We start from the raw sequence: 14,450 nt of genomic DNA, 5'->3' as shown, positions 1-14,450 counted from the left end.
TCAACAATAGCAAAAGTCTATGACTGAGAAGAGAACATTTCACATTCAACTACAGGAAATGTCTATGACTGACAAGAGAACATTTCACATTCAACAATAGGAAAAGTCTATGACTGACAAGAGAACATTTCACATTAAATCATAGGAAAGTCTATGACTGACAAGAGAACATTTCACATTCAACTATAGGAAAAGTCTATGACTGACAAGAGAACATTTCACATTCAACTATAGGAAAGTATGACTGACAAGATAACATTTCACATTCAACCATAGGAAAAGTCTATGACTGAAAAGAGAACATTTTACATTCAACTATAGGAAAAGTGTATGACTGACAAGAAAACATTTCACATTTAACAAAAGGAAAGATCTAGGACTGACAAGAGAACATTTCACATTCAACAATAGGAAAAGTCTATGACTGACAAGAGAACATGTCACATTAAATCATAGGAAAGTCTATGACTGACAAGAGAACATTCAACATTCAACTATAGGAAAAGTCTATGACTGAGAAGAGAACATTTCACATTCAACAATAGGAAAGTATGACTGACAAGGGAACATTTCACATTAAATCTTAGAAATGTCTATGACTGACAAGAAAACATTTCACATTCAACTACAGGAAAAGTTTATGACTGACAAGAGAACATTTCACATTCAACTATAGGAAAGTATGACTGAAAAGAGAACATTTCACATTCAACAATAGCAAAAGTCTATGACTGACAAGAGAACTTTTCACTGTCAAGCATAGGAAAATACATGAATGACAAGAGATAATTTCACATTCAACAATAGGAAAAGTCTATGACTGACAAGAGAACATTTCACATTCAACTATAGGAAAAGTCTATGACTGACAAGAGAACATTTCACATTCAACAATTGGAAAAGTCTATGACTGACAAGAGAACATTTCACATTCAACAATAGCAAAAGTCTATGACTGACAAGAGAACATTTCACATTCAACAATTGCAAAAGTCTATGACTGACAAGAGAACAATTCACATTCAACTATAGGAAAAGTGTTTGACTGACAAGAGAACATTTCACATTCAACAAAAGGAAAGGTCTATGACTGACAAGATAACATTTCACATTCAACCATAGGAAAAGTCTATGACTGACAAGAGCACATTTCACATTCAACAATAGCAAAAGTCTATGACTGACAAGAGAACTTTTCACATTAAATCTTAGGAAAGTCTATGACTGACAAGTGAACAATTCACATTCAACTATAGGAAAAGTGTTTGACTGACAAGAGAACATTTCACATTCAACAAAAGGAAAGGTCTATGACTGACAAGAGAACATTTCACATTCAACAATAGCAAAAGTCTATGACTGACAAGAGAACATTTCACATTCAACTATAGGAAAGTATGACTGACAAGAGAACATTTCACATTTAACAAAAGGAAAGATCTAGGACTGACAAGAGAACATTTCACATTCAGCAATAGCAAAAGTCTATGACTGACAAGAGAACATTTCACATTAAATCATAGAAAAGTCTATGACTGACAAGAGAACATTTCACATTCAACTATAGGAAAGTATGACTAAAAAGAGAACATTTCACATTCAACAAAAGCAAAAGTCTATGACTGACAAGAGAACTTTTCACTGTCAAGCATAGGAAAGTACATGAATGACAAGAGATAATTTCACATTCAACAATAGGAAAAGTATATGACTGACAAGAGAACATTTCACATTCAACTATAGGAAAAGTCTATGACTGTCAAGAGAACATTTCACATTCAACAATTGGAAAGGTCTATGACTGACAAGAGAACATTTCACATTCAACAATAGCAAAAGTCTATGACTGACAAGAGAACATTTCACATTCAACAATCGCAAAAGTCTATGACTGACAAGAGAACATTTCACATTAAATCATAGGAAAGTCTATGACTGACAAGAGAACATTTCACATTCAACTATAGGAAAAGTCTATGACTGACAAGAGAACATTTCACATTCAACTATAGGAAAGTATGACTGACAAGAGAACATTTCACATTTAACAAAAGGAAAGATCTAGGACTGACAAGAGAACATTTCACATTCAGCAATAGCAAAAGTCTATGACTGACAAGAGAACATTTCACATTAAATCATAGAAAAGTCTATGACTGACAAGAGAACATTTAACATTCAACTACAGGAAAAGTCTATGACTGACAAGAGAACATTTCACATTCAACAATAGGAAAAGTCAATGAGTGACAAGATAACATTTCACATTCAACTATAGGAAAGTATGACTGACAAGAGAACATTTCACATTCAACCATAGGAAAAGTCTATGACTGAAAAGAGAACATTTTACATTCAACTATAGGAAAAGTCTATGACTGAGAAGAGAACATTTCGCATTCAACAAAAGGAAAGGTCTATGACTGACAAGAGAACATTTCACTTTCAACAATAGCAAAAGTCTATGACTGACAAGAGAACATTTCACATTAAATCATAGAAAAGTCTATGACTGACAAGAGAACATTTCACATTCAACTATAGGAAAGGTCTATGACTGACAAGAGAACATTTCACATTCAAGCATAGGAAAGTACATGACTGACAAGAGATAATTTCACATTCAAAAATAGGAAAAGTCTATGACTGACAAGAGAACATTTCACATTCAACAACAACAAAAGTCTATGACTGACAAGAGAACATTTCACATTCAACAATAGCAAACGTCTATGACTGACAAGAGAACATTTCACATTAAATCATAGGAAAGTCTATGACTGACAAGAGAACATTTCACATTCAACTATAGGAAAAGTCTATGACTGGCAAGAGAACATTTCACATTCAACTATAGGAAAGTATGACTGACAAGAGAACATTTCACATTCAACCATAGGAAAAGTTTTTGACTGAAAAGAGAACATTTTACATTCAACAAAAGGAAAGGTCTATGACTGACAAGAGAACATTCCACATTCAACTATAGGAAAGTATGACTGACAAGAGAACATTTCACATTCAACAATAGGAAAGGTCTATGACTGACAAGAGAACATTTCACATTCAAGCATAGGAAAGTACATGACTGACAAGAGAACATTTCACATTCAACAATAGCAAAAGTCTATGACTGACAAGAGAACATTTCACATTCAACAATAGCAAACGTCTATGACTGACAAGAGAACATTTCGAATTAAATCATAGGAAAGTCTATGACTGACAAGAGAACATTTCACATTCAACTATAGGAAAGTATGACTGACAAGAGAACATTTCACATTCAACCATAGGAAAAGTCTATGACTGAAAAGAGAACATTTTACATTCAACTATAGGAAAAGTCTATGACTGACAAGAGAACATTTCACATTCAACTTCAGGAAAAGTCTATGACTGACAAGAGAACATTTCACATTCAACAATAGGAAAAGTCTATGACTGACAAGAGAACATTTCACTTTCAACTATAGGAAAGTATGACTGACAAGAGAACATTTCACATTCAACAAAAGGAAAGGTCTATGACTGACAAGAGAACATTTCACATCCAACAATAGCAAAAGTCTATGACTGACAAGAGAACATTTCACATTCAACAATAGCAAAAGTCTATGACTGACAAGAGAACATTTCACATCAAGAATAGGAAAGTCTATGACTGACGAGAGAACATTTCACATTCAAGCGTAGGAAAGTACATGACTCACAAGAGATCATTTCACATTCAACAATAGGAAACGTCTACGACTGACAAGAGAACATTTCACATTCAACTATAGGAAAAGTCTATGACTGACAAGAGAACATTTCACATTCAACAATTGGAAAGGTCTGTGACGGACAAGAGAACATTTCACATTCAGCAATTGCAAACGTCTATGACTGAGAAGAGAACATTTCACATTCAACAATAGGAAAAGTCTATGACTGACAAGAGAACATTTCACATTAAATCATAGGAAAGTCTACGACTCACAAGAGAACATTCCACATTCAACTATAGGAAAAGTCTATGACGGAGAAGAGAACATTTCACATTGAACTATAGGAAAGTATGACTGGCAAGAGAACATTTCACATTAAATCTTAGAAATGTCTATGACTGACAAGAAAACATTTCACATTCAACTCCAGGAAAAGTCTATGACTGACAAGAGAACATTTCACATTCAACTATAGGAAAGTATGACTGAAAAGAGAATATTTCACATTCAACAATAGCAAAAGTCTATGACTGACAAGAGAACTTTTCACTGTCAAGCATAGGAAAATACATGAATGACAAGAGATAATTTCACATTCAACAATAGGAAAAGTCTATGACTGACAAGAGAACATTTCATATTCAACTATAGGAAAAGTCTATGACTGACAAGAGTACATTTCACATTCAACAATTGGAAAGGTCTATGACTGACAAGAGAACATTTCACATTCAACAATAGCAAAAGTCTATGACTGACAAGAGAACATTTCACATTCAACAATAGCAAAAGTCTATGACTGACAAGAGAACATTTCACATTAAATCATAGGAAAGTCTATGACTGACAAGAGAACATTTCACATTCAACTATAGGAAAAGTCTATGACTGACAAGAGAACATTTCACATTCAACTATAGGAAAGTATGACTGACAAGATAACATTTCACATTCAACCATAGGAAAAGTCTATGACTGAAAAGACAACATTTTACATTCAACTATAGGAAAAGTGTATGACTGACAAGAGAACATTTCACATTTAACAAAGGAAAGATCTAGGACTGACAAGAGAACATTTCATATTTAACAAAAGGAAAGATCTAGTACTGACAAGAGAACATTTCACATTCAACAATAGGAAAAGTCAATGACTGACAAGAGAACATTTCACATTAAATCATAGGAAAGTCTATGACTGACAAGAGAACATTTCACATTCAACTATAGGAAAGTATGACTGACAATTGAACATTTCACATTCAACCATAGGAAACGTCTATGACTGAAAAGAGAACATTTTACATTCAACTATAGGAAAAGTCTATGACTGACAAGAGAACATTTCACATTCAACAAAAGGAAAGGTCTATGACTGACAAGAGAACATTTCACATTCAACAATAGCAAAAGTCTATGACTGAGAAGAGAACATTTCACATTCAACTACAGGAAAAGTCTATGACTGACAAGAGAACATTTCACATTCAACAATAGGAAAAGTCTATGACTGACAAGAGAACATTTCACTTTCAACTATAGGAAAGTATGACTGACAAGAGAACATTTCACATTCAACAAAAGGAAAGGTCTATGACTGACAAGAGAACATTTCACATCCAACAATAGCAAAAGTCTATGACTGACAAGAGAACATTTCACATTCAACAATTGGAAAGGTCTGTGACGGACAAGAGAACATTTCACATTCAGCAATTGCAAAAGTCTATGACTGAGAAGAGAACATTTCACATTCAACAATAGGAAAAGTCTATGACTGACAAGAGAACATTTCACATTAAATCATAGGAAAGTCTACGACTCACAAGAGAACATTCCACATTCAACTATAGGAAAAGTCTATGACGGAGAAGAGAACATTTCACATTGAACTATAGGAAAGTATGACTGACAAGAGAACATTTCACATTAAATCTTAGAAATGTCTATGACTGACAAGAAAACATTTCACATTCAACTACAGGAAAAGTCTATGACTGACAAGAGAACATTTCACATTCAACTATAGGAAAGTATGACTGAAAAGAGAACATTTCACATTCAACAATAGCAAAAGTCTATGACTGACAAGAGAACTTTTCACTGTCAAGCATAGGAAAGTACATGAATGACAAGAGATAATTTCACATTCAACAATAGGAAAAGTCTATGACTGACAAGAGAACATTTCACATTCAACTATAGGAAAAGTCTATGACTGACAAGAGAACATTTCACATTCAACAATTGGAAAGATCTATGACTGACAAGAGAACATTTCACATTCAACAATAGCAAAAGTCTATGACTGACAAGAGAACATTTCACATTCAACAATAGCAAAAGTCTATGACTGACAAGAGAACATTTCACATTAAATCATAGGAAAGTCTATGACTGACAAGAGAACATTTCACATTCAACTATAGGAAAAGTCTATGACTGACAAGAGAACATTTCACATTCAACTATAGGAAAGTATGACTGACAAGATAACATTTCACATTCAACCATAGGAAAAGTCTATGACTGAAAAGAGAACATTTTACATTCAACTATAGGAAAAGTGTATGACTGACAAGAAAACATTTCACATTTAACAAAAGGAAAGATCTAGGACTGACAAGAGAACATTTCACATTCAACAATAGGAAAAGTCTATGACTGACAAGAGAACATTTCACATTAAATCATAGGAAAGTCTATGACTGACAAGAGAACATTCAACATTCAACTATAGGAAAAGTCTATGACTGAGAAGAGAACATTTCACATTCAACAATAGGAAAGTATGACTGACAAGGGAACATTTCACATTAAATCTTAGAAATGTCTATGACTGACAAGAAAACATTTCACATTCAACTACAGGAAAAGTTTATGACTGACAAGAGAACATTTCACATTCAACTATAGGAAAGTATGACTGAAAAGAGAACATTTCACATTCAACAATAGCAAAAGTCTATGACTGACAAGAGAACTTTTCACTGTCAAGCATAGGAAAATACATGAATGACAAGAGATAATTTCACATTCAACAATAGGAAAAGTCTATGACTGACAAGAGAACATTTCACATTCAACTATAGGAAAAGTCTATGACTGACAGGAGAACATTTCACATTCAACAATTGGAAAAGTCTATGACTGACAAGAGAACATTTCACATTCAACAATAGCAAAAGTCTATGACTGACAAGAGAACATTTCACATTCAACAATTGCAAACGTCTATGACTGACAAGAGAACAATTCACATTCAACTATAGGAAAAGTGTTTGACTGACAAGAGAACATTTCACATTCAACAAAAAGAAAGGTCTATGACTGACAAGATAACATTTCACATTCAACCATAGGAAAAGTCTATGACTGACAAGAGAACATTTCACATTCAACAATAGCAAAAGTCTATGACTGACAAGAGAACTTTTCACATTAAATCTTAGGAAAGTCTATGACTGATAAGAGAACAATTCACATTCAACTATAGGAAAAGTGTTTGACTGACAAGAGAACATTTCACATTCAACAAAAGGAAAGGTCTATGACTGACAAGAGAACGTTTCACATTCAACAATAGCAAAAGTCTATGACTGACAAGAGAACATTTCACATTCAACTATAGGAAAGTATGACTGACAAGAGAACATTTCACATTTAACAAAAGGAAAGATCTAGGACTGACAAGAGAACATTTCACATTCAGCAATAGCAAAAGTCTATGACTGACAAGAGAACATTTCACATTAAATCATAGAAAAGTCTATGACTGACAAGAGAACATTTCACATTCAACTACAGGAAAAGTCTATGACTGACAAGAGAACATTTCACATTCAACAATAGGAAAAGTCAATGAGTGACAAGATAACATTTCACATTCAACTATAGGAAAGTATGACTGACAAGAGAACATTTCACATTCAACCATAGGAAAAGTCAATGACTGAAAAGAGAACATTTTACATTCAACTATAGGAAAAGTCTATGACTGACAAGAGAACATTTCGCATTCAACAAAAGGAAAGGTCTATGACTGACAAGAGAACATTTCACTTTCAACAATAGCAAAAGTCTATGACTGACAAGAGAACATTTCACATTAAATCATAGAAAAGTCTATGACTGACAAGAGAACATTTCACATTCAACTATACGAAAAGTCTCTGACTGACAAGAGAACATTTCACATTCAACTATAGGAAAGTATGACTGACAAGAGAACATTTCACATTCAACCATAGGAAAAGTCTATGACTGAAAAGAGAACATTTTACATTCAACTATTGGAAAAGTCTATGACTGACAAGAGAAGATTTCGCATTCAACAAAAGGAAAGGTCTATGACTGACAAGAGAACATTTCACATTCAACAATAGCAAAAGTCTATGACTGACAAGAGAACATTTCACATTAAATCATAGAAAAGTCTATGACTAACAAGAGAACATTTCACATTCAACTATAGCAAGAGTCTATGACTGACAAGAGAACATTTCACATTCAAGCATAGGAAAGTACATGACTGACAAGAGATAATTTCACATTCAACAATAGGAAAAGTCTATGACTGACAAGAGAACATTTCACATTCAACAATAACAAAAGTCCATGACTGACAAGAGAACTTTTCACATTCAACAATAGCAAACGTCTATGACTGACAAGAGAACATTTCACATTAAATCATAGGAAAGTCTATGACTGACAAGAGAACATTTCACATTCAACTATAGGAAAAGTCTATGACTGACAAGAGAACATTTCACATTCAACTATAGGAAAGTATGACTTACCAGAGCACATTTCACATTCAACCATAGGAAAAGTCTATGACTGAAAAGAGAACATTTTACATTCAACTATAGGAAAAGTCTATTACTGACAAGAAAACATTTCACATTCAACAAAAGGAAAGGTCTATGACTGACAAGAGAACATTCCACGTTCAACTATAGGAAAGTATGACTGACAAGAGAACATTTCACATTCAACAATATGAAAGGTCTATGACTGACAAGAGAACATTTCACATTCAAGCATAGGAAAGTACATGACTGACAAGAGAACATTTCACATTCAACAATAGCAAAATTCTATGACTGACAAGAGAACATTTCACATTCAACAATAGCAAACGTCTATGACTGACAAGAGAACATTTCACATTCAACTATAGGAAAAGTCTATGACTGACAAGAGAACATGTCACATTCAACTATATGAAAGTATGACTGACAGGAGAACATTTCACATTCAACCATAGGAAAAGTCTATGACTGAAAAGAGAACATTTTACATTCAACTATAGGAAAAGTCTATGACTGACAAGAGAACATTTCACATTCAACAAAAGGAAAGGTCTATGACTGACAAGAGAACATTTCACATTCAACAATAGCAAAAGTCTATGACTGAGAAGAGAACATTTCACATTCAACTATAGGAAAAGTCTATGACTGACAAGAGAACATTTCACATTCAACAATAGGAAAAGTCTATGACTGACAAGAGAACATTTCACTTTCAACTATAGGAAAGTATGACTGACAAGAGAACATTTCACATTCAACAAAAGGAAAGGTCTATGACTGACAAGAGAACATTTCACATCCAACAATAGCAAAAGTCTATGACTGACAAGAGAACATTTCACATTCAACAATAGCAAAAGTCTATGACTGACAAGAGAACATTTCACATCAAGAATAGGAAAGTCTATGACTGACGAGAGAACATTTCACATTCGAGCATAGGAAAGTACATGACTCACAAGAGATCATTTCACATTCAACAATAGGAAACGTCTACGACTCACAAGAGAACATTTCACATTCAACTATAGGAAAAGTCTATGACTGACAAGAGAACATTTCACATTCAACAATTGGAAAGGTCTGTGACGGACAAGAGAACATTTCATATTCAGCAATTGCAAAAGTCTATGACTGACAAGAGAACATTCAACATTCAACTATAGGAAAAGTCTATGACTGAGAAGAGAACATTTCACATTCAACAATAGGAAAGTATGACTGACAAGGGAACATTTCACATTAAATCTTAGAAATGTCAATGACTGACAAGAAAACATTTCACATTCTACTACAGGAAAAGTTTATGACTGACAAGAGAACATTTCACATTCAACTATAGGAAAGTATGACTGAAAAGAGAACATTTCACATTCAACAATAGCAAAAGTCTATGACTGACAAGAGAACTTTTCACTGTCAAGCATAGGAAAATACATGAATGACAAGAGATAATTTCACATTCAACAATAGGAAAAGTCTATGACTGACAAGAGAACATTTCACATTCAACTATAGGAAAAGTCTATGACTGACAAGAGAACATTTCACATTCAACAATTGGAAAAGTCTATGACTGACAAGAGAACATTTCACATTCAACAATAGCAAAAGTCTATGACTGACAAGAGAACATTTCACATTCAACAATTGCAAAAGTCTATGACTGACAAGAGAACAATTCACATTCAACTATAGGAAAAGTGTTTGACTGACAAGAGAACATTTCACATTCAACAAAAAGAAAGGTCTATGACTGACAAGATAACATTTCACATTCAACCATAGGAAAAGTCTATGACTGACAAGAGAACATTTCACATTCAACAATAGCAAAAGTCTATGACTGACAAGAGAACTTTTCACATTAAATCTTAGGAAAGTCTATGACTGACAAGAGAACAATTCACATTCAACTATACGAAAAGTGTTTGACTGACAAGAGAACATTTCACATTCAACAAAAGGAAAGGTCTATGACTGACAAGAGAACATTTCACATTCAACAATAGCAAAAGTCTATGACTGACAAGAGAACATTTCACATTCAACTATAGGAAAGTATGACTGACAAGAGAACATTTCACATTTAACAAAAGGAAAGATCTAGGACTGACAAGAGAACATTTCACATTCAGCAATAGCAAAAGTCTATGACTGACAAGAGAACATTTCACATTAAATCATAGAAAAGTCTATGACTGACAAGAGAACATTTCACATTCAACTACAGGAATTGTCTATGACTGACAAGAGAACATTTCACATTCAACAATAGGAAAAGTCAATGAGTGACAAGATAACATTTCACATTCAACTATAGGAAAGTATGACTGACAAGAGAACATTTCACATTCAACCATAGGAAAAGTCTATGACTGAAAAGAGAACATTTTACATTCAACTATAGGAAAAGTCTATGACTGACAAGAGAACATTTCGCATTCAACAAAAGGAAAGGTCTTTGACTGACAAGAGAACATTTCACTTTCAAAAATAGCAAAAGTCTATGACTGACAAGAGAACATTTCACATTAAATCATAGAAAAGTCTATGACTGACAAGAGAACATTTCACATTCAACTATAGGAAAAGTCTATGACTGACAAGAGAACATTTCACATTCAACTATAGGAAAGTATGACTGACAAGAGAACATTTCACATTCAACCATAGGAAAAGTCTATGACTGAAAAGAGAACATTTTACATTCAACTATTGGAAAAGTCTATGACTGACAAGAGAAGATTTCGCATTCAACAAAAGGAAAGGTCTATGACTGACAAGAGAACATTTCACATTCAACAATAGCAAAAGTCTATGACTGACAAGAGAACATTTCACATTAAATCATAGAAAAGTCTATGACTAACAAGAGAACATTTCACATTCAACTATAGGAAGAGTCTATGACTGACAAGAGAACATTTCACATTCAAGCATAGGAAAGTACATGACTGACAAGAGATAATTTCACATTCAACAATAGGAAAAGTCTATGACTGACAAGAGAACATTTCACATTCAACAATTGGAAAGATCTATGACTGACAAGAGAACATTTCACATTCAACAATAGCAAAAGTCTATGACTGACAAGAGAACATTTCACATTCAACAATAGCAAAAGTCTATGACTGACAAGAGAACATTTCACGTTAAATCATAGGAAAGTCTATGACTGACAAGAGAACATTTCACATTCAACTATAGGAAAAGTCTGTGACTGACAAGAGAACATTTCACATTCAACTATAGGAAAGTATGACTGACAAGATAACATTTCACATTCAACCATAGGAAAAGTCTATGACTGAAAAGAGAACATTTTACATTCAACTATAGGAAAAGTGTATGACTGACAAGAAAACATTTTACATTTAACAAAAGGAAAGATCTAGGACTGACAAGAGAACATTTCACATTCAACAATAGGAAAAGTCTATGACTGACAAGAGAACATTTCACATTAAATCATAGGAAAGTCTATGACTGACAAGAGAACATTCAACATTCAACTATAGGAAAAGTCTATGACTGAGAAGAGAACATTTCACATTCAACAATAGGAAAGTATGACTGACAAGGGAACATTTCACATTAAATCTTAGAAATGTCTATGACTGACAAGAAAACATTTCACATTCAACTACAGGAAAAGTTTATGACTGACAAGAGAACATTTCACATTCAACTATAGGAAAGTATGACTGAAAAGAGAACATTTCACATTCAACAATAGCAAAAGTCTATGACTGACAAGAGAACTTTTCACTGTCAAGCATAGGAAAATACATGAATGACAAGAGATAATTTCACATTCAACAATAGGAAAAGTCTATGACTGACAAGAGAACATTTCACATTCAACTATAGGAAAAGTCTATGACTGACAGGAGAACATTTCACATTCAACAATTGGAAAAGTCTATGACTGACAAGAGAACATTTCACATTCAACAATAGCAAAAGTCTATGACTGACAAGAGAACATTTCACATTCAACAATTGCAAACGTCTATGACTGACAAGAGAACAATTCACATTCAACTATAGGAAAAGTGTTTGACTGACAAGAGAACATTTCACATTCAACAAAAAGAAAGGTCTATGACTGACAAGATAACATTTCACATTCAACCATAGGAAAAGTCTATGACTGACAAGAGAACATTTCACATTCAACAATAGCAAAAGTCTATGACTGACAAGAGAACTTTTCACATTAAATCTTAGGAAAGTCTATGACTGATAAGAGAACAATTCACATTCAACTATAGGAAAAGTGTTTGACTGACAAGAGAACATTTCACATTCAACAAAAGGAAAGGTCTATGACTGACAAGAGAACGTTTCACATTCAACAATAGCAAAAGTCTATGACTGACAAGAGAACATTTCACATTCAACTATAGGAAAGTATGACTGACAAGAGAACATTTCACATTTAACAAAAGGAAAGATCTAGGACTGACAAGAGAACATTTCACATTCAGCAATAGCAAAAGTCTATGACTGACAAGAGAACATTTCACATTAAATCATAGAAAAGTCTATGACTGACAAGAGAACATTTCACATTCAACTACAGGAAAAGTCTATGACTGACAAGAGAACATTTCACATTCAACAATAGGAAAAGTCAATGAGTGACAAGATAACATTTCACATTCAACTATAGGAAAGTATGACTGACAAGAGAACATTTCACATTCAACCATAGGAAAAGTCAATGACTGAAAAGAGAACATTTTACATTCAACTATAGGAAAAGTCTATGACTGACAAGAGAACATTTCGCATTCAACAAAAGGAAAGGTCTATGACTGACAAGAGAACATTTCACTTTCAACAATAGCAAAAGTCTATGACTGACAAGAGAACATTTCACATTAAATCATAGAAAAGTCTATGACTGACAAGAGAACATTTCACATTCAACTATACGAAAAGTCTATGACTGACAAGAGAACATTTCACATTCAACTATAGGAAAGTATGACTGACAAGAGAACATTTCACATTCAACCATAGGAAAAGTCTATGACTGAAAAGAGAACATTTTACATTCAACTATTGGAAAAGTCTATGACTGACAAGAGAAGATTTCGCATTCAACAAAAGGAAAGGTCTATGACTGACAAGAGAACATTTCACATTCAACAATAGCAAAAGTCTATGACTGACAAGAGAACATTTCACATTAAATCATAGAAAAGTCTATGACTAACAAGAGAACATTTCACATTCAACTATAGGAAGAGTCTATGACTGACAAGAGAACATTTCACATTCAAGCATAGGAAAGTACATGACTGACAAGAGATAATTTCACATTCAACAATAGGAAAAGTCTATGACTGACAAGAGAACATTTCACATTCAACAATAACAAAAGTCCATGACTGACAAGAGAACTTTTCACATTCAACAATAGCAAACGTCTATGACTGACAAGAGAACATTTCACATTAAATCATAGGAAAGTCTATGACTGACAAGAGAACATTTCACATTCAACTATAGGAAAAGTCTATGACTGACAAGAGAACATTTCACATTCAACTATAGGAAAGTATGACTGACCAGAGCACATTTCACATTCAACGATAGGAAAAGTCTATGACTGAAAAGAGAACATTTTACATTCAACTATAGGAAAAGTCTATTACTGACAAGAAAACATTTCACATTCAACAAAAGGAAAGGTCTATGACTGACAAGAGAACATTCCACGTTCAACTATAGGAAAGTATGACTGACAAGAGAACATTTCACATTCAACAATATGAAAGGTCTATGACTGACAAGAGAACATTTCACATTCAAGCATAGGAAAGTACATGACTGACAAGAGAACATTTCACATTCAACAATAGCAAAATTCTATGACTGACAAGAGAACATTTCACATTCAACA

The sequence above is a fragment of the Sinohyriopsis cumingii genome, chromosome 14, assembly GCF_028554795.1.
Source record: "Sinohyriopsis cumingii isolate HCF-2022 chromosome 14, ASM2855479v2, whole genome shotgun sequence".
Taxonomy (NCBI): domain Eukaryota; kingdom Metazoa; phylum Mollusca; class Bivalvia; order Unionida; family Unionidae; genus Sinohyriopsis; species Sinohyriopsis cumingii.
This window is presented reverse-complemented; position numbering follows the sequence as displayed.